This window comes from Trichomycterus rosablanca, unplaced genomic scaffold (genome assembly GCF_030014385.1).
Source record: "Trichomycterus rosablanca isolate fTriRos1 unplaced genomic scaffold, fTriRos1.hap1 scaffold_319, whole genome shotgun sequence".
Taxonomy (NCBI): Eukaryota; Metazoa; Chordata; class Actinopteri; order Siluriformes; family Trichomycteridae; genus Trichomycterus; species Trichomycterus rosablanca.
Window position 1 is genome coordinate 1 of NW_026947147.1, and position 23836 is coordinate 23836.

At 38.9% G+C, this 23836-nt stretch overlaps 53 non-coding genes across 53 annotated transcripts; all 53 read left to right on the plus strand.

The window, feature by feature from the left end:
- Positions 1 to 150: 150 nt before the first annotated feature.
- Positions 151 to 269, plus strand: LOC134307599 (5S ribosomal RNA). The gene has a single exon (XR_010009996.1). It is a non-coding gene; the product is annotated as a 5S ribosomal RNA (ribosomal RNA).
- A 311-nt stretch (positions 270 to 580) lies between these two features.
- Positions 581 to 699, plus strand: LOC134307633 (5S ribosomal RNA). Its single transcript, XR_010010026.1, has one exon. It is a non-coding gene; the product is annotated as a 5S ribosomal RNA (ribosomal RNA).
- Positions 700 to 990: 291 nt separating this feature from the next.
- LOC134307644 (5S ribosomal RNA) lies at positions 991 to 1109 on the plus strand. Its single transcript, XR_010010037.1, has one exon. It is a non-coding gene; the product is annotated as a 5S ribosomal RNA (ribosomal RNA).
- A 352-nt stretch (positions 1110 to 1461) lies between these two features.
- LOC134307656 (5S ribosomal RNA) lies at positions 1462 to 1580 on the plus strand. Its single transcript, XR_010010048.1, has one exon. It is a non-coding gene; the product is annotated as a 5S ribosomal RNA (ribosomal RNA).
- A 299-nt stretch (positions 1581 to 1879) lies between these two features.
- Positions 1880 to 1998, plus strand: LOC134307668 (5S ribosomal RNA). Its single transcript, XR_010010059.1, has one exon. It is a non-coding gene; the product is annotated as a 5S ribosomal RNA (ribosomal RNA).
- Positions 1999 to 2309: 311 nt separating this feature from the next.
- Positions 2310 to 2428, plus strand: LOC134307606 (5S ribosomal RNA). The gene has a single exon (XR_010010002.1). It is a non-coding gene; the product is annotated as a 5S ribosomal RNA (ribosomal RNA).
- A 360-nt stretch (positions 2429 to 2788) lies between these two features.
- LOC134307617 (5S ribosomal RNA) lies at positions 2789 to 2907 on the plus strand. The gene has a single exon (XR_010010013.1). It is a non-coding gene; the product is annotated as a 5S ribosomal RNA (ribosomal RNA).
- A 311-nt stretch (positions 2908 to 3218) lies between these two features.
- Positions 3219 to 3337, plus strand: LOC134307624 (5S ribosomal RNA). The gene has a single exon (XR_010010018.1). It is a non-coding gene; the product is annotated as a 5S ribosomal RNA (ribosomal RNA).
- A 303-nt stretch (positions 3338 to 3640) lies between these two features.
- LOC134307625 (5S ribosomal RNA) lies at positions 3641 to 3759 on the plus strand. Its single transcript, XR_010010019.1, has one exon. It is a non-coding gene; the product is annotated as a 5S ribosomal RNA (ribosomal RNA).
- A 323-nt stretch (positions 3760 to 4082) lies between these two features.
- On the plus strand, positions 4083 to 4201 carry LOC134307626 (5S ribosomal RNA). The gene has a single exon (XR_010010020.1). It is a non-coding gene; the product is annotated as a 5S ribosomal RNA (ribosomal RNA).
- Positions 4202 to 4574: 373 nt separating this feature from the next.
- On the plus strand, positions 4575 to 4693 carry LOC134307627 (5S ribosomal RNA). Its single transcript, XR_010010021.1, has one exon. It is a non-coding gene; the product is annotated as a 5S ribosomal RNA (ribosomal RNA).
- A 311-nt stretch (positions 4694 to 5004) lies between these two features.
- Positions 5005 to 5123, plus strand: LOC134307628 (5S ribosomal RNA). Its single transcript, XR_010010022.1, has one exon. It is a non-coding gene; the product is annotated as a 5S ribosomal RNA (ribosomal RNA).
- A 375-nt stretch (positions 5124 to 5498) lies between these two features.
- On the plus strand, positions 5499 to 5617 carry LOC134307629 (5S ribosomal RNA). The gene has a single exon (XR_010010023.1). It is a non-coding gene; the product is annotated as a 5S ribosomal RNA (ribosomal RNA).
- A 315-nt stretch (positions 5618 to 5932) lies between these two features.
- On the plus strand, positions 5933 to 6051 carry LOC134307630 (5S ribosomal RNA). Its single transcript, XR_010010024.1, has one exon. It is a non-coding gene; the product is annotated as a 5S ribosomal RNA (ribosomal RNA).
- A 323-nt stretch (positions 6052 to 6374) lies between these two features.
- Positions 6375 to 6493, plus strand: LOC134307632 (5S ribosomal RNA). The gene has a single exon (XR_010010025.1). It is a non-coding gene; the product is annotated as a 5S ribosomal RNA (ribosomal RNA).
- A 299-nt stretch (positions 6494 to 6792) lies between these two features.
- On the plus strand, positions 6793 to 6911 carry LOC134307634 (5S ribosomal RNA). The gene has a single exon (XR_010010027.1). It is a non-coding gene; the product is annotated as a 5S ribosomal RNA (ribosomal RNA).
- A 323-nt stretch (positions 6912 to 7234) lies between these two features.
- Positions 7235 to 7353, plus strand: LOC134307635 (5S ribosomal RNA). The gene has a single exon (XR_010010028.1). It is a non-coding gene; the product is annotated as a 5S ribosomal RNA (ribosomal RNA).
- A 315-nt stretch (positions 7354 to 7668) lies between these two features.
- Positions 7669 to 7787, plus strand: LOC134307636 (5S ribosomal RNA). Its single transcript, XR_010010029.1, has one exon. It is a non-coding gene; the product is annotated as a 5S ribosomal RNA (ribosomal RNA).
- Positions 7788 to 8094: 307 nt separating this feature from the next.
- Positions 8095 to 8213, plus strand: LOC134307637 (5S ribosomal RNA). The gene has a single exon (XR_010010030.1). It is a non-coding gene; the product is annotated as a 5S ribosomal RNA (ribosomal RNA).
- A 319-nt stretch (positions 8214 to 8532) lies between these two features.
- Positions 8533 to 8651, plus strand: LOC134307638 (5S ribosomal RNA). Its single transcript, XR_010010031.1, has one exon. It is a non-coding gene; the product is annotated as a 5S ribosomal RNA (ribosomal RNA).
- Positions 8652 to 8974: 323 nt separating this feature from the next.
- LOC134307639 (5S ribosomal RNA) lies at positions 8975 to 9093 on the plus strand. Its single transcript, XR_010010032.1, has one exon. It is a non-coding gene; the product is annotated as a 5S ribosomal RNA (ribosomal RNA).
- A 315-nt stretch (positions 9094 to 9408) lies between these two features.
- Positions 9409 to 9527, plus strand: LOC134307640 (5S ribosomal RNA). The gene has a single exon (XR_010010033.1). It is a non-coding gene; the product is annotated as a 5S ribosomal RNA (ribosomal RNA).
- A 319-nt stretch (positions 9528 to 9846) lies between these two features.
- On the plus strand, positions 9847 to 9965 carry LOC134307641 (5S ribosomal RNA). The gene has a single exon (XR_010010034.1). It is a non-coding gene; the product is annotated as a 5S ribosomal RNA (ribosomal RNA).
- A 323-nt stretch (positions 9966 to 10288) lies between these two features.
- LOC134307642 (5S ribosomal RNA) lies at positions 10289 to 10407 on the plus strand. Its single transcript, XR_010010035.1, has one exon. It is a non-coding gene; the product is annotated as a 5S ribosomal RNA (ribosomal RNA).
- A 327-nt stretch (positions 10408 to 10734) lies between these two features.
- Positions 10735 to 10853, plus strand: LOC134307643 (5S ribosomal RNA). The gene has a single exon (XR_010010036.1). It is a non-coding gene; the product is annotated as a 5S ribosomal RNA (ribosomal RNA).
- Positions 10854 to 11215: 362 nt separating this feature from the next.
- LOC134307645 (5S ribosomal RNA) lies at positions 11216 to 11334 on the plus strand. Its single transcript, XR_010010038.1, has one exon. It is a non-coding gene; the product is annotated as a 5S ribosomal RNA (ribosomal RNA).
- A 319-nt stretch (positions 11335 to 11653) lies between these two features.
- On the plus strand, positions 11654 to 11772 carry LOC134307646 (5S ribosomal RNA). The gene has a single exon (XR_010010039.1). It is a non-coding gene; the product is annotated as a 5S ribosomal RNA (ribosomal RNA).
- Positions 11773 to 12071: 299 nt separating this feature from the next.
- On the plus strand, positions 12072 to 12190 carry LOC134307648 (5S ribosomal RNA). The gene has a single exon (XR_010010040.1). It is a non-coding gene; the product is annotated as a 5S ribosomal RNA (ribosomal RNA).
- A 315-nt stretch (positions 12191 to 12505) lies between these two features.
- LOC134307649 (5S ribosomal RNA) lies at positions 12506 to 12624 on the plus strand. The gene has a single exon (XR_010010041.1). It is a non-coding gene; the product is annotated as a 5S ribosomal RNA (ribosomal RNA).
- Positions 12625 to 12931: 307 nt separating this feature from the next.
- LOC134307650 (5S ribosomal RNA) lies at positions 12932 to 13050 on the plus strand. Its single transcript, XR_010010042.1, has one exon. It is a non-coding gene; the product is annotated as a 5S ribosomal RNA (ribosomal RNA).
- A 299-nt stretch (positions 13051 to 13349) lies between these two features.
- Positions 13350 to 13468, plus strand: LOC134307651 (5S ribosomal RNA). Its single transcript, XR_010010043.1, has one exon. It is a non-coding gene; the product is annotated as a 5S ribosomal RNA (ribosomal RNA).
- A 319-nt stretch (positions 13469 to 13787) lies between these two features.
- On the plus strand, positions 13788 to 13906 carry LOC134307652 (5S ribosomal RNA). The gene has a single exon (XR_010010044.1). It is a non-coding gene; the product is annotated as a 5S ribosomal RNA (ribosomal RNA).
- A 340-nt stretch (positions 13907 to 14246) lies between these two features.
- On the plus strand, positions 14247 to 14365 carry LOC134307653 (5S ribosomal RNA). The gene has a single exon (XR_010010045.1). It is a non-coding gene; the product is annotated as a 5S ribosomal RNA (ribosomal RNA).
- Positions 14366 to 14684: 319 nt separating this feature from the next.
- On the plus strand, positions 14685 to 14803 carry LOC134307654 (5S ribosomal RNA). Its single transcript, XR_010010046.1, has one exon. It is a non-coding gene; the product is annotated as a 5S ribosomal RNA (ribosomal RNA).
- A 315-nt stretch (positions 14804 to 15118) lies between these two features.
- Positions 15119 to 15237, plus strand: LOC134307655 (5S ribosomal RNA). Its single transcript, XR_010010047.1, has one exon. It is a non-coding gene; the product is annotated as a 5S ribosomal RNA (ribosomal RNA).
- A 303-nt stretch (positions 15238 to 15540) lies between these two features.
- Positions 15541 to 15659, plus strand: LOC134307657 (5S ribosomal RNA). The gene has a single exon (XR_010010049.1). It is a non-coding gene; the product is annotated as a 5S ribosomal RNA (ribosomal RNA).
- Positions 15660 to 15978: 319 nt separating this feature from the next.
- On the plus strand, positions 15979 to 16097 carry LOC134307658 (5S ribosomal RNA). Its single transcript, XR_010010050.1, has one exon. It is a non-coding gene; the product is annotated as a 5S ribosomal RNA (ribosomal RNA).
- Positions 16098 to 16431: 334 nt separating this feature from the next.
- Positions 16432 to 16550, plus strand: LOC134307659 (5S ribosomal RNA). The gene has a single exon (XR_010010051.1). It is a non-coding gene; the product is annotated as a 5S ribosomal RNA (ribosomal RNA).
- Positions 16551 to 16849: 299 nt separating this feature from the next.
- Positions 16850 to 16968, plus strand: LOC134307660 (5S ribosomal RNA). Its single transcript, XR_010010052.1, has one exon. It is a non-coding gene; the product is annotated as a 5S ribosomal RNA (ribosomal RNA).
- Positions 16969 to 17279: 311 nt separating this feature from the next.
- LOC134307661 (5S ribosomal RNA) lies at positions 17280 to 17398 on the plus strand. The gene has a single exon (XR_010010053.1). It is a non-coding gene; the product is annotated as a 5S ribosomal RNA (ribosomal RNA).
- Positions 17399 to 17697: 299 nt separating this feature from the next.
- Positions 17698 to 17816, plus strand: LOC134307662 (5S ribosomal RNA). The gene has a single exon (XR_010010054.1). It is a non-coding gene; the product is annotated as a 5S ribosomal RNA (ribosomal RNA).
- A 295-nt stretch (positions 17817 to 18111) lies between these two features.
- On the plus strand, positions 18112 to 18230 carry LOC134307664 (5S ribosomal RNA). Its single transcript, XR_010010055.1, has one exon. It is a non-coding gene; the product is annotated as a 5S ribosomal RNA (ribosomal RNA).
- A 366-nt stretch (positions 18231 to 18596) lies between these two features.
- On the plus strand, positions 18597 to 18715 carry LOC134307665 (5S ribosomal RNA). The gene has a single exon (XR_010010056.1). It is a non-coding gene; the product is annotated as a 5S ribosomal RNA (ribosomal RNA).
- Positions 18716 to 19032: 317 nt separating this feature from the next.
- On the plus strand, positions 19033 to 19151 carry LOC134307666 (5S ribosomal RNA). The gene has a single exon (XR_010010057.1). It is a non-coding gene; the product is annotated as a 5S ribosomal RNA (ribosomal RNA).
- A 307-nt stretch (positions 19152 to 19458) lies between these two features.
- Positions 19459 to 19577, plus strand: LOC134307667 (5S ribosomal RNA). The gene has a single exon (XR_010010058.1). It is a non-coding gene; the product is annotated as a 5S ribosomal RNA (ribosomal RNA).
- Positions 19578 to 19964: 387 nt separating this feature from the next.
- On the plus strand, positions 19965 to 20083 carry LOC134307618 (5S ribosomal RNA). The gene has a single exon (XR_010010014.1). It is a non-coding gene; the product is annotated as a 5S ribosomal RNA (ribosomal RNA).
- A 315-nt stretch (positions 20084 to 20398) lies between these two features.
- Positions 20399 to 20517, plus strand: LOC134307669 (5S ribosomal RNA). Its single transcript, XR_010010060.1, has one exon. It is a non-coding gene; the product is annotated as a 5S ribosomal RNA (ribosomal RNA).
- A 784-nt stretch (positions 20518 to 21301) lies between these two features.
- On the plus strand, positions 21302 to 21420 carry LOC134307670 (5S ribosomal RNA). The gene has a single exon (XR_010010061.1). It is a non-coding gene; the product is annotated as a 5S ribosomal RNA (ribosomal RNA).
- A 339-nt stretch (positions 21421 to 21759) lies between these two features.
- On the plus strand, positions 21760 to 21878 carry LOC134307671 (5S ribosomal RNA). The gene has a single exon (XR_010010062.1). It is a non-coding gene; the product is annotated as a 5S ribosomal RNA (ribosomal RNA).
- A 331-nt stretch (positions 21879 to 22209) lies between these two features.
- LOC134307672 (5S ribosomal RNA) lies at positions 22210 to 22328 on the plus strand. The gene has a single exon (XR_010010063.1). It is a non-coding gene; the product is annotated as a 5S ribosomal RNA (ribosomal RNA).
- Positions 22329 to 22643: 315 nt separating this feature from the next.
- Positions 22644 to 22762, plus strand: LOC134307619 (5S ribosomal RNA). Its single transcript, XR_010010015.1, has one exon. It is a non-coding gene; the product is annotated as a 5S ribosomal RNA (ribosomal RNA).
- A 307-nt stretch (positions 22763 to 23069) lies between these two features.
- LOC134307673 (5S ribosomal RNA) lies at positions 23070 to 23188 on the plus strand. The gene has a single exon (XR_010010064.1). It is a non-coding gene; the product is annotated as a 5S ribosomal RNA (ribosomal RNA).
- A 327-nt stretch (positions 23189 to 23515) lies between these two features.
- Positions 23516 to 23634, plus strand: LOC134307601 (5S ribosomal RNA). Its single transcript, XR_010009997.1, has one exon. It is a non-coding gene; the product is annotated as a 5S ribosomal RNA (ribosomal RNA).
- The last annotated feature ends 202 nt before the right edge of the window (positions 23635 to 23836 follow it).

The window sequence follows — 23836 nt, forward strand, 5'->3', positions numbered from 1 at the left end:
ATACACACGCGAGACAGATTATCTATCTATCTATCTATCTATCTATCTATCTATAAAAGGCCTTCCAATGTAAATCCAGCCCAGATAGCTGGCTAGCACTCAGATAGCTGGCTGACTAGCTATAACAGGCCTTTAAATCCAGCTTCTTTCGCTTACGGCCAAACCACCTTGGGAACGCCTGATCTCGTCCGATCTCAGAAGCCAAGCAGGGTTGGGCTCAGTCAGTACCTAGATGGGAGACCGCCTGGGAATACTGAGTGCTGTAAGCTTTTTATTTTTTGGTTTCAGCCCCATTCATGAAGTGTCATTTAGCTGTTAGCTAGCATAATAAAGTATCTATCTATCTATCTATCTATCTATCTATCTATCTATCTATCTATCTATCTATCTATCTATCTATCTATCTATCTATCTATCTATCTATCTATCTATCTATCTATCTATCTATCTATCTATCTATCTATCTATCTATCTATCTATCTATAAAAGGCCTTCCAATGTAAATCCAGCCCAGATAGCTGGCTAGCACTCAGATAGCTGGCTGACTAGCTATAACAGGCCTTTAAATCCAGCTTCTTTCGCTTACGGCCAAACCACCTTGGGAACGCCTGATCTCGTCCGATCTCAGAAGCCAAGCAGGGTTGGGCTCAGTCAGTACCTAGATGGGAGACCGCCTGGGAATACTGAGTGCTGTAAGCTTTTTATTTTTTGGTTTCAGCCCCATTCATGAAGTGTCATTTAGCTGTTAGCTAGCATAATAAAGTATCTATCTATCTATCTATCTATCTATCTATCTATCTATCTATCTATCTATCTATCTATCTATCTATCTATCTATCTATCTATCTATCTATCTATCTATCTATCTATCTATCTATCTATCTATCTATCTATAAAAGGCCTTCCAATGTAAATCCAGCCCAGATAGCTGGCTAGCACTCAGATAGCTGGCTGACTAGCTATAACAGGCCTTTAAATCCAGCTTCTTTCGCTTACGGCCAAACCACCTTGGGAACGCCTGATCTCGTCCGATCTCAGAAGCCAAGCAGGGTTGGGCTCAGTCAGTACCTAGATGGGAGACCGCCTGGGAATACTGAGTGCTGTAAGCTTTTTATTTTTTGGTTTCAGCCCCATTCATGAAGTGTCATTTAGCTGTTAGCTAGCATAATAAAGTATCTATCTATCTATCTATCTATCTATCTATCTATCTATCTATCTATCTATCTATCTATCTATCTATCTATCTTATCTATCTATCTATCTATCTATCTATCTATCTATCTATCTATCTATCTATCTATCTATCTATCTATCTATCTATCTATCTATCTATCTATCTATCTATCTATCTATCTATCTATCTATAAAAGGCCTTCCAATGTAAATCCAGCCCAGATAGCTGGCTAGCACTCAGATAGCTGGCTGACTAGCTATAACAGGCCTTTAAATCCAGCTTCTTTCGCTTACGGCCAAACCACCTTGGGAACGCCTGATCTCGTCCGATCTCAGAAGCCAAGCAGGGTTGGGCTCAGTCAGTACCTAGATGGGAGACCGCCTGGGAATACTGAGTGCTGTAAGCTTTTTATTTTTTGGTTTCAGCCCCATTCATGAAGTGTCATTTAGCTGTTAGCTAGCATAATAAAGTATCTATCTATCTATCTATCTATCTATCTATCTATCTATCTATCTATCTATCTATCTATCTATCTATCTATCTATCTATCTATCTATCTATCTATCTATCTATCTATCTATCTATCTATCTATCTATCTATCTATCTATAAAAGGCCTTCCAATGTAAATCCAGCCCAGATAGCTGGCTAGCACTCAGATAGCTGGCTGACTAGCTATAACAGGCCTTTAAATCCAGCTTCTTTCGCTTACGGCCAAACCACCTTGGGAACGCCTGATCTCGTCCGATCTCAGAAGCCAAGCAGGGTTGGGCTCAGTCAGTACCTAGATGGGAGACCGCCTGGGAATACTGAGTGCTGTAAGCTTTTTATTTTTTGGTTTCAGCCCCATTCATGAAGTGTCATTTAGCTGTTAGCTAGCATAATAAAGTATCTATCTATCTATCTATCTATCTATCTATCTATCTATCTATCTATCTATCTATCTATCTATCTATCTATCTATCTATCTATCTATCTATCTATCTATCTATCTATCTATCTATCTATCTATCTATCTATCTATCTATCTATCTATCTATAAAAGGCCTTCCAATGTAAATCCAGCCCAGATAGCTGGCTAGCACTCAGATAGCTGGCTGACTAGCTATAACAGGCCTTTAAATCCAGCTTCTTTCGCTTACGGCCAAACCACCTTGGGAACGCCTGATCTCGTCCGATCTCAGAAGCCAAGCAGGGTTGGGCTCAGTCAGTACCTAGATGGGAGACCGCCTGGGAATACTGAGTGCTGTAAGCTTTTTATTTTTTGGTTTCAGCCCCATTCATGAAGTGTCATTTAGCTGTTAGCTAGCATAATAAAGTATCTATCTATCTATCTATCTATCTATCTATCTATCTATCTATCTATCTATCTATCTATCTATCTATCTATCTATCTATCTTATCTATCTATCTATCTATCTATCTATCTATCTATCTATCTATCTATCTATCTATCTATCTATCTATCTATCTATCTATCTATCTATCTATCTATCTATCTATCTATCTATCTATCTATAAAAGGCCTTCCAATGTAAATCCAGCCCAGATAGCTGGCTAGCACTCAGATAGCTGGCTGACTAGCTATAACAGGCCTTTAAATCCAGCTTCTTTCGCTTACGGCCAAACCACCTTGGGAACGCCTGATCTCGTCCGATCTCAGAAGCCAAGCAGGGTTGGGCTCAGTCAGTACCTAGATGGGAGACCGCCTGGGAATACTGAGTGCTGTAAGCTTTTTATTTTTTGGTTTCAGCCCCATTCATGAAGTGTCATTTAGCTGTTAGCTAGCATAATAAAGTATCTATCTATCTATCTATCTATCTATCTATCTATCTATCTATCTATCTATCTATCTATCTATCTATCTATCTATCTATCTATCTATCTATCTATCTATCTATCTATCTATCTATCTATCTATCTATCTATCTATCTATCTATCTATCTATAAAAGGCCTTCCAATGTAAATCCAGCCCAGATAGCTGGCTAGCACTCAGATAGCTGGCTGACTAGCTATAACAGGCCTTTAAATCCAGCTTCTTTCGCTTACGGCCAAACCACCTTGGGAACGCCTGATCTCGTCCGATCTCAGAAGCCAAGCAGGGTTGGGCTCAGTCAGTACCTAGATGGGAGACCGCCTGGGAATACTGAGTGCTGTAAGCTTTTTATTTTTTGGTTTCAGCCCCATTCATGAAGTGTCATTTAGCTGTTAGCTAGCATAATAAAGTATCTATCTATCTATCTATCTATCTATCTATCTATCTATCTATCTATCTATCTATCTATCTATCTATCTATCTATCTATCTATCTATCTATCTATCTATCTATCTATCTATCTATCTATCTATCTATCTATCTATCTATCTATAAAAGGCCTTCCAATGTAAATCCAGCCCAGATAGCTGGCTAGCACTCAGATAGCTGGCTGACTAGCTATAACAGGCCTTTAAATCCAGCTTCTTTCGCTTACGGCCAAACCACCTTGGGAACGCCTGATCTCGTCCGATCTCAGAAGCCAAGCAGGGTTGGGCTCAGTCAGTACCTAGATGGGAGACCGCCTGGGAATACTGAGTGCTGTAAGCTTTTTATTTTTTGGTTTCAGCCCCATTCATGAAGTGTCATTTAGCTGTTAGCTAGCATAATAAAGTATCTATCTATCTATCTATCTATCTATCTATCTATCTATCTATCTATCTATCTATCTATCTATCTATCTATCTATCTATCTATCTATCTATCTATCTATCTATCTATCTATCTATCTATCTATCTATCTATCTATCTATCTATCTATCTATCTATCTATCTATAAAAGGCCTTCCAATGTAAATCCAGCCCAGATAGCTGGCTAGCACTCAGATAGCTGGCTGACTAGCTATAACAGGCCTTTAAATCCAGCTTCTTTCGCTTACGGCCAAACCACCTTGGGAACGCCTGATCTCGTCCGATCTCAGAAGCCAAGCAGGGTTGGGCTCAGTCAGTACCTAGATGGGAGACCGCCTGGGAATACTGAGTGCTGTAAGCTTTTTATTTTTTGGTTTCAGCCCCATTCATGAAGTGTCATTTAGCTGTTAGCTAGCATAATAAAGTATCTATCTATCTATCTATCTATCTATCTATCTATCTATCTATCTATCTATCTATCTATCTATCTATCTATCTATCTATCTTATCTATCTTATCTATCTATCTATCTATCTATCTATCTATCTATCTATCTATCTATCTATCTATCTATCTATCTATCTATCTATCTATCTATCTATCTATCTATCTATCTATCTATCTATCTATCTATCTATAAAAGGCCTTCCAATGTAAATCCAGCCCAGATAGCTGGCTAGCACTCAGATAGCTGGCTGACTAGCTATAACAGGCCTTTAAATCCAGCTTCTTTCGCTTACGGCCAAACCACCTTGGGAACGCCTGATCTCGTCCGATCTCAGAAGCCAAGCAGGGTTGGGCTCAGTCAGTACCTAGATGGGAGACCGCCTGGGAATACTGAGTGCTGTAAGCTTTTTATTTTTTGGTTTCAGCCCCATTCATGAAGTGTCATTTAGCTGTTAGCTAGCATAATAAAGTATCTATCTATCTATCTATCTATCTATCTATCTATCTATCTATCTATCTATCTATCTATCTATCTATCTATCTATCTATCTATCTATCTATCTATCTATCTATCTATCTATCTATCTATCTATCTATCTATCTATCTATCTATCTATCTATAAAAGGCCTTCCAATGTAAATCCAGCCCAGATAGCTGGCTAGCACTCAGATAGCTGGCTGACTAGCTATAACAGGCCTTTAAATCCAGCTTCTTTCGCTTACGGCCAAACCACCTTGGGAACGCCTGATCTCGTCCGATCTCAGAAGCCAAGCAGGGTTGGGCTCAGTCAGTACCTAGATGGGAGACCGCCTGGGAATACTGAGTGCTGTAAGCTTTTTATTTTTTGGTTTCAGCCCCATTCATGAAGTGTCATTTAGCTGTTAGCTAGCATAATAAAGTATCTATCTATCTATCTATCTATCTATCTATCTATCTATCTATCTATCTATCTATCTATCTATCTATCTATCTATCTATCTATCTATCTATCTATCTATCTATCTATCTATCTATCTATCTATCTATCTATCTATCTATCTATCTATCTATCTATCTATCTATCTATCTATCTATCTATCTATCTATCTATCTATCTATCTATCTATCTATCTATAAAAGGCCTTCCAATGTAAATCCAGCCCAGATAGCTGGCTAGCACTCAGATAGCTGGCTGACTAGCTATAACAGGCCTTTAAATCCAGCTTCTTTCGCTTACGGCCAAACCACCTTGGGAACGCCTGATCTCGTCCGATCTCAGAAGCCAAGCAGGGTTGGGCTCAGTCAGTACCTAGATGGGAGACCGCCTGGGAATACTGAGTGCTGTAAGCTTTTTATTTTTTGGTTTCAGCCCCATTCATGAAGTGTCATTTAGCTGTTAGCTAGCATAATAAAGTATCTATCTATCTATCTATCTATCTATCTATCTATCTATCTATCTATCTATCTATCTATCTATCTATCTATCTATCTATCTATCTATCTATCTATCTATCTATCTATCTATCTATCTATCTATCTATCTATCTATCTATCTATCTATCTATCTATAAAAGGCCTTCCAATGTAAATCCAGCCCAGATAGCTGGCTAGCACTCAGATAGCTGGCTGACTAGCTATAACAGGCCTTTAAATCCAGCTTCTTTCGCTTACGGCCAAACCACCTTGGGAACGCCTGATCTCGTCCGATCTCAGAAGCCAAGCAGGGTTGGGCTCAGTCAGTACCTAGATGGGAGACCGCCTGGGAATACTGAGTGCTGTAAGCTTTTTATTTTTTGGTTTCAGCCCCATTCATGAAGTGTCATTTAGCTGTTAGCTAGCATAATAAAGTATCTATCTATCTATCTATCTATCTATCTATCTATCTATCTATCTATCTATCTATCTATCTATCTATCTATCTATCTATCTATCTATCTATCTATCTATCTATCTATCTATCTATCTATCTATCTATCTATCTATCTATCTATCTATCTATCTATCTATCTATAAAAGGCCTTCCAATGTAAATCCAGCCCAGATAGCTGGCTAGCACTCAGATAGCTGGCTGACTAGCTATAACAGGCCTTTAAATCCAGCTTCTTTCGCTTACGGCCAAACCACCTTGGGAACGCCTGATCTCGTCCGATCTCAGAAGCCAAGCAGGGTTGGGCTCAGTCAGTACCTAGATGGGAGACCGCCTGGGAATACTGAGTGCTGTAAGCTTTTTATTTTTTGGTTTCAGCCCCATTCATGAAGTGTCATTTAGCTGTTAGCTAGCATAATAAAGTATCTATCTATCTATCTATCTATCTATCTATCTATCTATCTATCTATCTATCTATCTATCTATCTATCTATCTATCTATCTATCTATCTATCTATCTATCTATCTATCTATCTATCTATCTATCTATCTATCTATCTATAAAAGGCCTTCCAATGTAAATCCAGCCCAGATAGCTGGCTAGCACTCAGATAGCTGGCTGACTAGCTATAACAGGCCTTTAAATCCAGCTTCTTTCGCTTACGGCCAAACCACCTTGGGAACGCCTGATCTCGTCCGATCTCAGAAGCCAAGCAGGGTTGGGCTCAGTCAGTACCTAGATGGGAGACCGCCTGGGAATACTGAGTGCTGTAAGCTTTTTATTTTTTGGTTTCAGCCCCATTCATGAAGTGTCATTTAGCTGTTAGCTAGCATAATAAAGTATCTATCTATCTATCTATCTATCTATCTATCTATCTATCTATCTATCTATCTATCTATCTATCTATCTATCTATCTATCTATCTATCTATCTATCTATCTATCTATCTATCTATCTATCTATCTATCTATCTATCTATCTATCTATCTATCTATCTATCTATAAAAGGCCTTCCAATGTAAATCCAGCCCAGATAGCTGGCTAGCACTCAGATAGCTGGCTGACTAGCTATAACAGGCCTTTAAATCCAGCTTCTTTCGCTTACGGCCAAACCACCTTGGGAACGCCTGATCTCGTCCGATCTCAGAAGCCAAGCAGGGTTGGGCTCAGTCAGTACCTAGATGGGAGACCGCCTGGGAATACTGAGTGCTGTAAGCTTTTTATTTTTTGGTTTCAGCCCCATTCATGAAGTGTCATTTAGCTGTTAGCTAGCATAATAAAGTATCTATCTATCTATCTATCTATCTATCTATCTATCTATCTATCTATCTATCTATCTATCTATCTATCTATCTATCTATCTATCTATCTATCTATCTATCTATCTATCTATCTATCTATCTATCTATCTATCTATCTATCTATCTATCTATCTATAAAAGGCCTTCCAATGTAAATCCAGCCCAGATAGCTGGCTAGCACTCAGATAGCTGGCTGACTAGCTATAACAGGCCTTTAAATCCAGCTTCTTTCGCTTACGGCCAAACCACCTTGGGAACGCCTGATCTCGTCCGATCTCAGAAGCCAAGCAGGGTTGGGCTCAGTCAGTACCTAGATGGGAGACCGCCTGGGAATACTGAGTGCTGTAAGCTTTTTATTTTTTGGTTTCAGCCCCATTCATGAAGTGTCATTTAGCTGTTAGCTAGCATAATAAAGTATCTATCTATCTATCTATCTATCTATCTATCTATCTATCTATCTATCTATCTATCTATCTATCTATCTATCTATCTATCTATCTATCTATCTATCTATCTATCTATCTATCTATCTATCTATCTATCTATCTATCTATCTATCTATAAAAGGCCTTCCAATGTAAATCCAGCCCAGATAGCTGGCTAGCACTCAGATAGCTGGCTGACTAGCTATAACAGGCCTTTAAATCCAGCTTCTTTCGCTTACGGCCAAACCACCTTGGGAACGCCTGATCTCGTCCGATCTCAGAAGCCAAGCAGGGTTGGGCTCAGTCAGTACCTAGATGGGAGACCGCCTGGGAATACTGAGTGCTGTAAGCTTTTTATTTTTTGGTTTCAGCCCCATTCATGAAGTGTCATTTAGCTGTTAGCTAGCATAATAAAGTATCTATCTATCTATCTATCTATCTATCTATCTATCTATCTATCTATCTATCTATCTATCTATCTATCTATCTATCTATCTATCTATCTATCTATCTATCTATCTATCTATCTATCTATCTATCTATCTATCTATCTATCTATCTATCTATCTATCTATAAAAGGCCTTCCAATGTAAATCCAGCCCAGATAGCTGGCTAGCACTCAGATAGCTGGCTGACTAGCTATAACAGGCCTTTAAATCCAGCTTCTTTCGCTTACGGCCAAACCACCTTGGGAACGCCTGATCTCGTCCGATCTCAGAAGCCAAGCAGGGTTGGGCTCAGTCAGTACCTAGATGGGAGACCGCCTGGGAATACTGAGTGCTGTAAGCTTTTTATTTTTTGGTTTCAGCCCCATTCATGAAGTGTCATTTAGCTGTTAGCTAGCATAATAAAGTATCTATCTATCTATCTATCTATCTATCTATCTATCTATCTATCTATCTATCTATCTATCTATCTATCTATCTATCTATCTATCTATCTATCTATCTATCTATCTATCTATCTATCTATCTATCTATCTATCTATCTATCTATCTATCTATCTATCTATCTATAAAAGGCCTTCCAATGTAAATCCAGCCCAGATAGCTGGCTAGCACTCAGATAGCTGGCTGACTAGCTATAACAGGCCTTTAAATCCAGCTTCTTTCGCTTACGGCCAAACCACCTTGGGAACGCCTGATCTCGTCCGATCTCAGAAGCCAAGCAGGGTTGGGCTCAGTCAGTACCTAGATGGGAGACCGCCTGGGAATACTGAGTGCTGTAAGCTTTTTATTTTTTGGTTTCAGCCCCATTCATGAAGTGTCATTTAGCTGTTAGCTAGCATAATAAAGTATCTATCTATCTATCTATCTATCTATCTATCTATCTATCTATCTATCTATCTATCTATCTATCTATCTATCTATCTATCTATCTATCTATCTATCTATCTATCTATCTATCTATCTATCTATCTATCTATCTATCTATCTATCTATCTATCTATAAAAGGCCTTCCAATGTAAATCCAGCCCAGATAGCTGGCTAGCACTCAGATAGCTGGCTGACTAGCTATAACAGGCCTTTAAATCCAGCTTCTTTCGCTTACGGCCAAACCACCTTGGGAACGCCTGATCTCGTCCGATCTCAGAAGCCAAGCAGGGTTGGGCTCAGTCAGTACCTAGATGGGAGACCGCCTGGGAATACTGAGTGCTGTAAGCTTTTTATTTTTTGGTTTCAGCCCCATTCATGAAGTGTCATTTAGCTGTTAGCTAGCATAATAAAGTATCTATCTATCTATCTATCTATCTATCTATCTATCTATCTATCTATCTATCTATCTATCTATCTATCTATCTATCTATCTATCTATCTATCTATCTATCTATCTATCTATCTATCTATCTATCTATCTATCTATCTATCTATCTATCTATCTATCTATAAAAGGCCTTCCAATGTAAATCCAGCCCAGATAGCTGGCTAGCACTCAGATAGCTGGCTGACTAGCTATAACAGGCCTTTAAATCCAGCTTCTTTCGCTTACGGCCAAACCACCTTGGGAACGCCTGATCTCGTCCGATCTCAGAAGCCAAGCAGGGTTGGGCTCAGTCAGTACCTAGATGGGAGACCGCCTGGGAATACTGAGTGCTGTAAGCTTTTTATTTTTTGGTTTCAGCCCCATTCATGAAGTGTCATTTAGCTGTTAGCTAGCATAATAAAGTATCTATCTATCTATCTATCTATCTATCTATCTATCTATCTATCTATCTATCTATCTATCTATCTATCTATCTATCTATCTATCTATCTATCTATCTATCTATCTATCTATCTATCTATCTATCTATCTATCTATCTATCTATCTATCTATCTATCTATCTATAAAAGGCCTTCCAATGTAAATCCAGCCCAGATAGCTGGCTAGCACTCAGATAGCTGGCTGACTAGCTATAACAGGCCTTTAAATCCAGCTTCTTTCGCTTACGGCCAAACCACCTTGGGAACGCCTGATCTCGTCCGATCTCAGAAGCCAAGCAGGGTTGGGCTCAGTCAGTACCTAGATGGGAGACCGCCTGGGAATACTGAGTGCTGTAAGCTTTTTATTTTTTGGTTTCAGCCCCATTCATGAAGTGTCATTTAGCTGTTAGCTAGCATAATAAAGTATCTATCTATCTATCTATCTATCTATCTATCTATCTATCTATCTATCTATCTATCTATCTATCTATCTATCTATCTATCTATCTATCTATCTATCTATCTATCTATCTATCTATCTATCTATCTATCTATCTATCTATCTATCTATCTATCTATCTATCTATCTATAAAAGGCCTTCCAATGTAAATCCAGCCCAGATAGCTGGCTAGCACTCAGATAGCTGGCTGACTAGCTATAACAGGCCTTTAAATCCAGCTTCTTTCGCTTACGGCCAAACCACCTTGGGAACGCCTGATCTCGTCCGATCTCAGAAGCCAAGCAGGGTTGGGCTCAGTCAGTACCTAGATGGGAGACCGCCTGGGAATACTGAGTGCTGTAAGCTTTTTATTTTTTGGTTTCAGCCCCATTCATGAAGTGTCATTTAGCTGTTAGCTAGCATAATAAAGTATCTATCTATCTATCTATCTATCTATCTATCTATCTATCTATCTATCTTATCTATCTTATCTATCTTATCTATCTATCTATCTATCTATCTATCTATCTATCTATCTATCTATCTATCTATCTATCTATCTATCTATCTATCTATCTATCTATCTATCTATCTATCTATCTATCTATCTATCTATCTATCTATCTATCTATAAAAGGCCTTCCAATGTAAATCCAGCCCAGATAGCTGGCTATCACTCAGATAGCTGGCTGACTAGCTATAACAGGCCTTTAAATCCAGCTTCTTTCGCTTACGGCCAAACCACCTTGGGAACGCCTGATCTCGTCCGATCTCAGAAGCCAAGCAGGGTTGGGCTCAGTCAGTACCTAGATGGGAGACCGCCTGGGAATACTGAGTGCTGTAAGCTTTTTATTTTTTGGTTTCAGCCCCATTCATGAAGTGTCATTTAGCTGTTAGCTAGCATAATAAAGTATCTATCTATCTATCTATCTATCTATCTATCTATCTATCTATCTATCTATCTATCTATCTATCTATCTATCTATCTATCTATCTATCTATCTATCTATCTATCTATCTATCTATCTATCTATCTATCTATCTATCTATCTATCTATCTATCTATCTATAAAAGGCCTTCCAATGTAAATCCAGCCCAGATAGCTGGCTAGCACTCAGATAGCTGGCTGACTAGCTATAACAGGCCTTTAAATCCAGCTTCTTTCGCTTACGGCCAAACCACCTTGGGAACGCCTGATCTCGTCCGATCTCAGAAGCCAAGCAGGGTTGGGCTCAGTCAGTACCTAGATGGGAGACCGCCTGGGAATACTGAGTGCTGTAAGCTTTTTATTTTTTGGTTTCAGCCCCATTCATGAAGTGTCATTTAGCTGTTAGCTAGCATAATAAAGTATCTATCTATCTATCTATCTATCTATCTATCTATCTATCTATCTATCTATCTATCTATCTATCTATCTATCTATCTATCTATCTATCTATCTATCTATCTATCTATCTATCTATCTATCTATCTATCTATCTATCTATAAAAGGCCTTCCAATGTAAATCCAGCCCAGATAGCTGGCTAGCACTCAGATAGCTGGCTGACTAGCTATAACAGGCCTTTAAATCCAGCTTCTTTCGCTTACGGCCAAACCACCTTGGGAACGCCTGATCTCGTCCGATCTCAGAAGCCAAGCAGGGTTGGGCTCAGTCAGTACCTAGATGGGAGACCGCCTGGGAATACTGAGTGCTGTAAGCTTTTTATTTTTTGGTTTCAGCCCCATTCATGAAGTGTCATTTAGCTGTTAGCTAGCATAATAAAGTATCTATCTATCTATCTATCTATCTATCTATCTATCTATCTATCTATCTATCTATCTATCTATCTATCTATCTATCTATCTATCTATCTATCTATCTATCTATCTATCTATCTATCTATCTATCTATCTATCTATCTATCTATCTATCTATCTATAAAAGGCCTTCCAATGTAAATCCAGCCCAGATAGCTGGCTAGCACTCAGATAGCTGGCTGACTAGCTATAACAGGCCTTTAAATCCAGCTTCTTTCGCTTACGGCCAAACCACCTTGGGAACGCCTGATCTCGTCCGATCTCAGAAGCCAAGCAGGGTTGGGCTCAGTCAGTACCTAGATGGGAGACCGCCTGGGAATACTGAGTGCTGTAAGCTTTTTATTTTTTGGTTTCAGCCCCATTCATGAAGTGTCATTTAGCTGTTAGCTAGCATAATAAAGTATCTATCTATCTATCTATCTATCTATCTATCTATCTATCTATCTATCTATCTATCTATCTATCTATCTATCTATCTATCTATCTATCTATCTATCTATCTATCTATCTATCTATCTATCTATCTATCTATCTATCTATCTATCTATAAAAGGCCTTCCAATGTAAATCCAGCCCAGATAGCTGGCTAGCACTCAGATAGCTGGCTGACTAGCTATAACAGGCCTTTAAATCCAGCTTCTTTCGCTTACGGCCAAACCACCTTGGGAACGCCTGATCTCGTCCGATCTCAGAAGCCAAGCAGGGTTGGGCTCAGTCAGTACCTAGATGGGAGACCGCCTGGGAATACTGAGTGCTGTAAGCTTTTTATTTTTTGGTTTCAGCCCCATTCATGAAGTGTCATTTAGCTGTTAGCTAGCATAATAAAGTATCTATCTATCTATCTATCTATCTATCTATCTATCTATCTATCTATCTATCTATCTATCTATCTATCTATCTATCTATCTATCTATCTATCTATCTATCTATCTATCTATCTATCTATCTATCTATCTATCTATCTATAAAAGGCCTTCCAATGTAAATCCAGCCCAGATAGCTGGCTAGCACTCAGATAGCTGGCTGACTAGCTATAACAGGCCTTTAAATCCAGCTTCTTTCGCTTACGGCCAAACCACCTTGGGAACGCCTGATCTCGTCCGATCTCAGAAGCCAAGCAGGGTTGGGCTCAGTCAGTACCTAGATGGGAGACCGCCTGGGAATACTGAGTGCTGTAAGCTTTTTATTTTTTGGTTTCAGCCCCATTCATGAAGTGTCATTTAGCTGTTAGCTAGCATAATAAAGTATCTATCTATCTATCTATCTATCTATCTATCTATCTATCTATCTATCTATCTATCTATCTATCTATCTATCTATCTATCTATCTATCTATCTATCTATCTATCTATCTATCTATCTATCTATCTATCTATCTATCTATCTATCTATCTATCTATCTATAAAAGGCCTTCCAATGTAAATCCAGCCCAGATAGCTGGCTAGCACTCAGATAGCTGGCTGACTAGCTATAACAGGCCTTTAAATCCAGCTTCTTTCGCTTACGGCCAAACCACCTTGGGAACGCCTGATCTCGTCCGATCTCAGAAGCCAAGCAGGGTTGGGCTCAGTCAGTACCTAGATGGGAGACCGCCTGGGAATACTGAGTGCTGTAAGCTTTTTATTTTTTGGTTTCAGCCCCATTCATGAAGTGTCATTTAGCTGTTAGCTAGCATAATAAAGTATCTATCTATCTATCTATCTATCTATCTATCTATCTATCTATCTATCTTATCTATCTATCTATCTATCTATCTATCTATCTATCTATCTATCTATCTATCTATCTATCTATCTATCTATCTATCTATCTATCTATCTATCTATCTATCTATCTATCTATCTATCTATCTATCTATCTATAAAAGGCCTTCCAATGTAAATCCAGCCCAGATAGCTGGCTAGCACTCAGATAGCTGGCTGACTAGCTATAACAGGCCTTTAAATCCAGCTTCTTTCGCTTACGGCCAAACCACCTTGGGAACGCCTGATCTCGTCCGATCTCAGAAGCCAAGCAGGGTTGGGCTCAGTCAGTACCTAGATGGGAGACCGCCTGGGAATACTGAGTGCTGTAAGCTTTTTATTTTTTGGTTTCAGCCCCATTCATGAAGTGTCATTTAGCTGTTAGCTAGCATAATAAAGTATCTATCTATCTATCTATCTATCTATCTATCTATCTATCTATCTATCTATCTATCTATCTATCTATCTATCTATCTATCTATCTATCTATCTATCTATCTATCTATCTATCTATCTATCTATCTATCTATCTATCTATCTATCTATCTATCTATCTATAAAAGGCCTTCCAATGTAAATCCAGCCCAGATAGCTGGCTAGCACTCAGATAGCTGGCTGACTAGCTATAACAGGCCTTTAAATCCAGCTTCTTTCGCTTACGGCCAAACCACCTTGGGAACGCCTGATCTCGTCCGATCTCAGAAGCCAAGCAGGGTTGGGCTCAGTCAGTACCTAGATGGGAGACCGCCTGGGAATACTGAGTGCTGTAAGCTTTTTATTTTTTGGTTTCAGCCCCATTCATGAAGTGTCATTTAGCTGTTAGCTAGCATAATAAAGTATCTATCTATCTATCTATCTATCTATCTATCTATCTATCTATCTATCTATCTATCTATCTATCTATCTATCTATCTATCTATCTATCTATCTATCTATCTATCTATCTATCTATCTATCTATCTATCTATCTATCTATCTATCTATCTATCTATAAAAGGCCTTCCAATGTAAATCCAGCCCAGATAGCTGGCTAGCACTCAGATAGCTGGCTGACTAGCTATAACAGGCCTTTAAATCCAGCTTCTTTCGCTTACGGCCAAACCACCTTGGGAACGCCTGATCTCGTCCGATCTCAGAAGCCAAGCAGGGTTGGGCTCAGTCAGTACCTAGATGGGAGACCGCCTGGGAATACTGAGTGCTGTAAGCTTTTTATTTTTTGGTTTCAGCCCCATTCATGAAGTGTCATTTAGCTGTTAGCTAGCATAATAAAGTATCTATCTATCTATCTATCTATCTATCTATCTATCTATCTATCTATCTATCTATCTATCTATCTATCTATCTATCTATCTATCTATCTATCTATCTATCTATCTATCTATCTATCTATCTATCTATCTATCTATCTATCTATAAAAGGCCTTCCAATGTAAATCCAGCCCAGATAGCTGGCTAGCACTCAGATAGCTGGCTGACTAGCTATAACAGGCCTTTAAATCCAGCTTCTTTCGCTTACGGCCAAACCACCTTGGGAACGCCTGATCTCGTCCGATCTCAGAAGCCAAGCAGGGTTGGGCTCAGTCAGTACCTAGATGGGAGACCGCCTGGGAATACTGAGTGCTGTAAGCTTTTTATTTTTTGGTTTCAGCCCCATTCATGAAGTGTCATTTAGCTGTTAGCTAGCATAATAAAGTATCTATCTATCTATCTATCTATCTATCTATCTATCTATCTATCTATCTATCTATCTATCTATCTATCTATCTATCTATCTATCTATCTATCTATCTATCTATCTATCTATCTATCTATCTATCTATCTATCTATCTATCTATCTATCTATCTATCTATAAAAGGCCTTCCAATGTAAATCCAGCCCAGATAGCTGGCTAGCACTCAGATAGCTGGCTGACTAGCTATAACAGGCCTTTAAATCCAGCTTCTTTCGCTTACGGCCAAACCACCTTGGGAACGCCTGATCTCGTCCGATCTCAGAAGCCAAGCAGGGTTGGGCTCAGTCAGTACCTAGATGGGAGACCGCCTGGGAATACTGAGTGCTGTAAGCTTTTTATTTTTTGGTTTCAGCCCCATTCATGAAGTGTCATTTAGCTGTTAGCTAGCATAATAAAGTATCTATCTATCTATCTATCTATCTATCTATCTATCGATCTATCTATCTATCTTATCTATCTTATCTATCTTATCTATCTATCTATCTATCTATCTATCTATCTATCTATCTATCTATCTATCTATCTATCTATCTATCTATCTATCTATCTATCTATCTATCTATCTATCTATAAAAGGCCTTCCAATGTAAATCCAGCCCAGATAGCTGGCTAGCACTCAGATAGCTGGCTGACTAGCTATAACAGGCCTTTAAATCCAGCTTCTTTCGCTTACGGCCAAACCACCTTGGGAACGCCTGATCTCGTCCGATCTCAGAAGCCAAGCAGGGTTGGGCTCAGTCAGTACCTAGATGGGAGACCGCCTGGGAATACTGAGTGCTGTAAGCTTTTTATTTTTTGGTTTCAGCCCCATTCATGAAGTGTCATTTAGCTGTTAGCTAGCATAATAAAGTATCTATCTATCTATCTATCTATCTATCTATCTATCTATCTATCTATCTATCTATCTATCTATCTATCTATCTATCTATCTATCTATCTATCTATCTATCTATCTATCTATCTATCTATCTATCTATCTATCTATCTATAAAAGGCCTTCCAATGTAAATCCAGCCCAGATAGCTGGCTAGCACTCAGATAGCTGGCTGACTAGCTATAACAGGCCTTTAAATCCAGCTTCTTTCGCTTACGGCCAAACCACCTTGGGAACGCCTGATCTCGTCCGATCTCAGAAGCCAAGCAGGGTTGGGCTCAGTCAGTACCTAGATGGGAGACCGCCTGGGAATACTGAGTGCTGTAAGCTTTTTATTTTTTGGTTTCAGCCCCATTCATGAAGTGTCATTTAGCTGTTAGCTAGCATAATAAAGTATCTATCTATCTATCTATCTATCTATCTATCTATCTATCTATCTATCTATCTATCTATCTATCTATCTATCTATCTATCTATCTATCTATCTATCTATCTATCTATCTATCTATCTATCTATCTATCTATCTATCTATCTATCTATCTATAAAAGGCCTTCCAATGTAAATCCAGCCCAGATAGCTGGCTAGCACTCAGATAGCTGGCTGACTAGCTATAACAGGCCTTTAAATCCAGCTTCTTTCGCTTACGGCCAAACCACCTTGGGAACGCCTGATCTCGTCCGATCTCAGAAGCCAAGCAGGGTTGGGCTCAGTCAGTACCTAGATGGGAGACCGCCTGGGAATACTGAGTGCTGTAAGCTTTTTATTTTTTGGTTTCAGCCCCATTCATGAAGTGTCATTTAGCTGTTAGCTAGCATAATAAAGTATCTATCTATCTATCTATCTATCTATCTATCTATCTATCTATCTATCTATCTATCTATCTATCTATCTATCTATCTATCTATCTATCTATCTATCTATCTATCTATCTATCTATCTATCTATCTATCTATCTATCTATAAAAGGCCTTCCAATGTAAATCCAGCCCAGATAGCTGGCTAGCACTCAGATAGCTGGCTGACTAGCTATAACAGGCCTTTAAATCCAGCTTCTTTCGCTTACGGCCAAACCACCTTGGGAACGCCTGATCTCGTCCGATCTCAGAAGCCAAGCAGGGTTGGGCTCAGTCAGTACCTAGATGGGAGACCGCCTGGGAATACTGAGTGCTGTAAGCTTTTTATTTTTTGGTTTCAGCCCCATTCATGAAGTGTCATTTAGCTGTTAGCTAGCATAATAAAGTATCTATCTATCTATCTATCTATCTATCTATCTATCTATCTATCTATCTATCTATCTATCTATCTATCTATCTATCTATCTATCTATCTATCTATCTATCTATCTATCTATCTATCTATCTATCTATCTATCTATAAAAGGCCTTCCAATGTAAATCCAGCCCAGATAGCTGGCTAGCACTCAGATAGCTGGCTGACTAGCTATAACAGGCCTTTAAATCCAGCTTCTTTCGCTTACGGCCAAACCACCTTGGGAACGCCTGATCTCGTCCGATCTCAGAAGCCAAGCAGGGTTGGGCTCAGTCAGTACCTAGATGGGAGACCGCCTGGGAATACTGAGTGCTGTAAGCTTTTTATTTTTTGGTTTCAGCCCCATTCATGAAGTGTCATTTAGCTGTTAGCTAGCATAATAAAGTATCTATCTATCTATCTATCTATCTATCTATCTATCTATCTATCTATCTATCTATCTATCTATCTATCTATCTTATCTATCTTATCTATCTTATCTATCTATCTATCTATCTATCTATCTATCTATCTATCTATCTATCTATCTATCTATCTATCTATCTATCTATCTATCTATCTATCTATCTATCTATCTATCTATCTATCTATAAAAGGCCTTCCAATGTAAATCCAGCCCAGATAGCTGGCTAGCACTCAGATAGCTGGCTGACTAGCTATAACAGGCCTTTAAATCCAGCTTCTTTCGCTTACGGCCAAACCACCTTGGGAACGCCTGATCTCGTCCGATCTCAGAAGCCAAGCAGGGTTGGGCTCAGTCAGTACCTAGATGGGAGACCGCCTGGGAATACTGAGTGCTGTAAGCTTTTTATTTTTTAGTTTCAGCCCCATTCATGAAGTGTCATTTAGCTGTTAGCGCTAGCATAATAAAGTATCTATCTATCTATCTATCTATCTATCTATCTATCTATCTATCTATCTATCTATCTATCTATCTATCTATCTATCTATCTATCTATCTATCTATCTATCTATCTATCTATCTATCTATCTATCTATCTATCTATCTATCTATCTATCTATCTATAAAAGGCCTTCCAATGTAAATCCAGCCCAGATAGCTGGCTAGCACTCAGATAGCTGGCTGACTAGCTATAACAGGCCTTTAAATCCAGCTTCTTTCGCTTACGGCCAAACCACCTTGGGAACGCCTGATCTCGTCCGATCTCAGAAGCCAAGCAGGGTTGGGCTCAGTCAGTACCTAGATGGGAGACCGCCTGGGAATACTGAGTGCTGTAAGCTTTTTATTTTTTGGTTTCAGCCCCATTCATGAAGTGTCATTTAGCTGTTAGCTAGCATAATAAAGTATCTATCTATCTATCTATCTATCTATCTATCTATCTATCTATCTATCTATCTATCTATCTATCTATCTATCTATCTATCTATCTATCTATCTATCTATCTATCTATCTATCTATCTATCTATCTATCTATCTATCTATCTATCTATAAAAGGCCTTCCAATGTAAATCCAGCCCAGATAGCTGGCTAGCACTCAGATAGCTGGCTGACTAGCTATAACAGGCCTTTAAATCCAGCTTCTTTCGCTTACGGCCAAACCACCTTGGGAACGCCTGATCTCGTCCGATCTCAGAAGCCAAGCAGGGTTGGGCTCAGTCAGTACCTAGATGGGAGACCGCCTGGGAATACTGAGTGCTGTAAGCTTTTTATTTTTTGGTTTCAGCCCCATTCATGAAGTGTCATTTAGCTGTTAGCTAGCATAATAAAGTATCTATCTATCTATCTATCTATCTATCTATCTATCTATCTATCTATCTATCTATCTATCTATCTATCTATCTATCTATCTATCTATCTATCTATCTATCTATCTATCTATCTATCTATCTATCTATCTATCTATCTATCTATCTATCTATCTATCTATCTATCTATCTATCTATCTATCTATCTATCTATCTATCTATCTATCTATCTATCTATCTATCTATCTATAAAAGGCCTTCCAATGTAAATCCAGCCCAGATAGCTGGCTAGCACTCAGATAGCTGGCTGACTAGCTATAACAGGCCTTTAAATCCAGCTTCTTTCGCTTACGGCCAAACCACCTTGGGAACGCCTGATCTCGTCCGATCTCAGAAGCCAAGCAGGGTTGGGCTCAGTCAGTACCTAGATGGGAGACTGCCTGGGAATACTGAGTGCTGTAAGCTTTTTATTTTTTGGTTTCAGCCCCATTCATGAAGTGTCATTTAGCTGTTAGCTAGCATAATAAAGTATCTATCTATCTATCTATCTATCTATCTATCTATCTATCTATCTATCTATCTATCTATCTATCTATCTATCTATCTATCTATCTATCTATCTATCTATCTATCTATCTATCTATCTATCTATCTATCTATCTATCTATCTATCTATCTATCTATAAAAGGCCTTCCAATGTAAATCCAGCCCAGATAGCTGGCTAGCACTCAGATAGCTGGCTGACTAGCTATAACAGGCCTTTAAATCCAGCTTCTTTCGCTTACGGCCAAACCACCTTGGGAACGCCTGATCTCGTCCGATCTCAGAAGCCAAGCAGGGTTGGGCTCAGTCAGTACCTAGATGGGAGACCGCCTGGGAATACTGAGTGCTGTAAGCTTTTTATTTTTTGGTTTCAGCCCCATTCATGAAGTGTCATTTAGCTGTTAGCTAGCATAATAAAGTATCTATCTATCTATCTATCTATCTATCTATCTATCTATCTATCTATCTATCTATCTATCTATCTATCTATCTATCTATCTATCTTATCTATCTTATCTATCTTATCTATCTTATCTATCTATCTATCTATCTATCTATCTATCTATCTATCTATCTATCTATCTATCTATCTATCTATCTATCTATCTATCTATCTATCTATCTATCTATAAAAGGCCTTCCAATGTAAATCCAGCCCAGATAGCTGGCTAGCACTCAGATAGCTGGCTGACTAGCTATAACAGGCCTTTAAATCCAGCTTCTTTCGCTTACGGCCAAACCACCTTGGGAACGCCTGATCTCGTCCGATCTCAGAAGCCAAGCAGGGTTGGGCTCAGTCAGTACCTAGATGGGAGACCGCCTGCTGTAAGCTTTTTATTTTTTGGTTTCAGCCCCATTCATGAAGTGTCATTTAGCTGTTAGCTAGCATAATAAAGTATCTATCTATCTATCTATCTATCTATCTATCTATCTATCTATCTATCTATCTATCTATCTATCTATCTATCTATCTATCTATCTATCTATCTATCTATCTATCTATCTATCTATCTATCTATCTATCTATCTATCTATCTATCTATAAAAGGCCTTCCAATGTAAATCCAGCCCAGATAGCTGGCTAGCACTCAGATAGCTGGCTGACTAGCTATAACAGGCCTTTAAATCCAGCTTCTTTCGCTTACGGCCAAACCACCTTGGGAACGCCTGATCTCGTCCGATCTCAGAAGCCAAGCAGGGTTGGGCTCAGTCAGTACCTAGATGGGAGACCGCCTGGGAATACTGAGTGCTGTAAGCTTTTTATTTTTTGGTTTCAGCCCCATTCATGAAGTGTCATTTAGCTGTTAGCTAGCATAATAAAGTATCTATCTATCTATCTATCTATCTATCTATCTATCTATCTATCTATCTATCTATCTATCTATCTATCTATCTATCTATCTATCTATCTATCTATCTATCTATCTATCTATCTATCTATCTATCTATCTATCTATCTATCTATCTATCTATCTATCTATCTATCTATCTATCTATCTATAAAAGGCCTTCCAATGTAAATCCAGCCCAGATAGCTGGCTAGCACTCAGATAGCTGGCTGACTAGCTATAACAGGCCTTTAAATCCAGCTTCTTTCGCTTACGGCCAAACCACCTTGGGAACGCCTGATCTCGTCCGATCTCAGAAGCCAAGCAGGGTTGGGCTCAGTCAGTACCTAGATGGGAGACCGCCTGGGAATACTGAGTGCTGTAAGCTTTTTATTTTTTGGTTTCAGCCCCATTCATGAAGTGTCATTTAGCTGTTAGCTAGCATAATAAAGTATCTATCTATCTATCTATCTATCTATCTATCTATCTATCTATCTATCTATCTATCTATCTATCTATCTATCTATCTATCTATCTATCTATCTATCTATCTATCTATCTATCTATCTATCTATCTATCTATCTATCTATCTATCTATCTATCTATCTATCTATCTATCTATAAAAGGCCTTCCAATGTAAATCCAGCCCAGATAGCTGGCTAGCACTCAGATAGCTGGCTGACTAGCTATAACAGGCCTTTAAATCCAGCTTCTTTCGCTTACGGCCAAACCACCTTGGGAACGCCTGATCTCGTCCGATCTCAGAAGCCAAGCAGGGTTGGGCTCAGTCAGTACCTAGATGGGAGACCGCCTGGGAATACTGAGTGCTGTAAGCTTTTTATTTTTTGGTTTCAGCCCCATTCATGAAGTGTCATTTAGCTGTTAGCTAGCATAATAAAGTATCTATCTATCTATCTATCTATCTATCTATCTATCTATCTATCTATCTATCTATCTATCTATCTATCTATCTATCTATCTATCTATCTATCTATCTATCTATCTATCTATCTATCTATCTATCTATCTATCTATCTATCTATCTATCTATCTATAAAAGGCCTTCCAATGTAAATCCAGCCCAGATAGCTGGCTAGCACTCAGATAGCTGGCTGACTAGCTATAACAGGCCTTTAAATCCAGCTTCTTTCGCTTACGGCCAAACCACCTTGGGAACGCCTGATCTCGTCCGATCTCAGAAGCCAAGCAGGGTTGGGCTCAGTCAGTACCTAGATGGGAGACTGCCTGGGAATACTGAGTGCTGTAAGCTTTTTATTTTTTGGTTTCAGCCCCATTCATGAAGTGTCATTTAGCTGTTAGCTAGCATAATAAAGTATCTATCTATCTATCTATCTATCTATCTATCTATCTATCTATCTATCTATCTATCTATCTATCTATCTATCTATCTATCTATCTATCTATCTATCTATCTATCTATCTATCTATCTATCTATCTATCTATCTATCTATCTATCTATAAAAGGCCTTCCAATGTAAATCCAGCCCAGATAGCTGGCTAGCACTCAGATAGCTGGCTGACTAGCTATAACAGGCCTTTAAATCCAGCTTCTTTCGCTTACGGCCAAACCACCTTGGGAACGCCTGATCTCGTCCGATCTCAGAAGCCAAGCAGGGTTGGGCTCAGTCAGTACCTAGATGGGAGACCGCCTGGGAATACTGAGTGCTGTAAGCTTTTTATTTTTTGGTTTCAGCCCCATTCATGAAGTGTCATTTAGCTGTTAGCTAGCATAATAAAGTATCTATCTATCTATCTATCTATCTATCTATCTATCTATCTATCTATCTATCTATCTATCTATCTATCTATCTATCTATCTATCTATCTATCTATCTATCTATCTATCTATCTATCTATCTATCTATCTATCTATCTATCTATCTATCTATCTATCTATCTATCTATAAAAGGCCTTCCAATGTAAATCCAGCCCAGATAGCTGGCTAGCACTCAGATAGCTGGCTGACTAGCTATAACAGGCCTTTAAATCCAGCTTCTTTCGCTTACGGCCAAACCACCTTGGGAACGCCTGATCTCGTCCGATCTCAGAAGCCAAGCAGGGTTGGGCTCAGTCAGTACCTAGATGGGAGACCGCCTGGGAATACTGAGTGCTGTAAGCTTTTTATTTTTTGGTTTCAGCCCCATTCATGAAGTGTCATTTAGCTGTTAGCTAGCATAATAAAGTATCTATCTATCTATCTATCTATCTATCTATCTATCTATCTATCTATCTATCTATCTATCTATCTATCTATCTATCTATCTATCTATCTATCTATCTATCTATCTATCTATCTATCTATCTATCTATCTATCTATCTA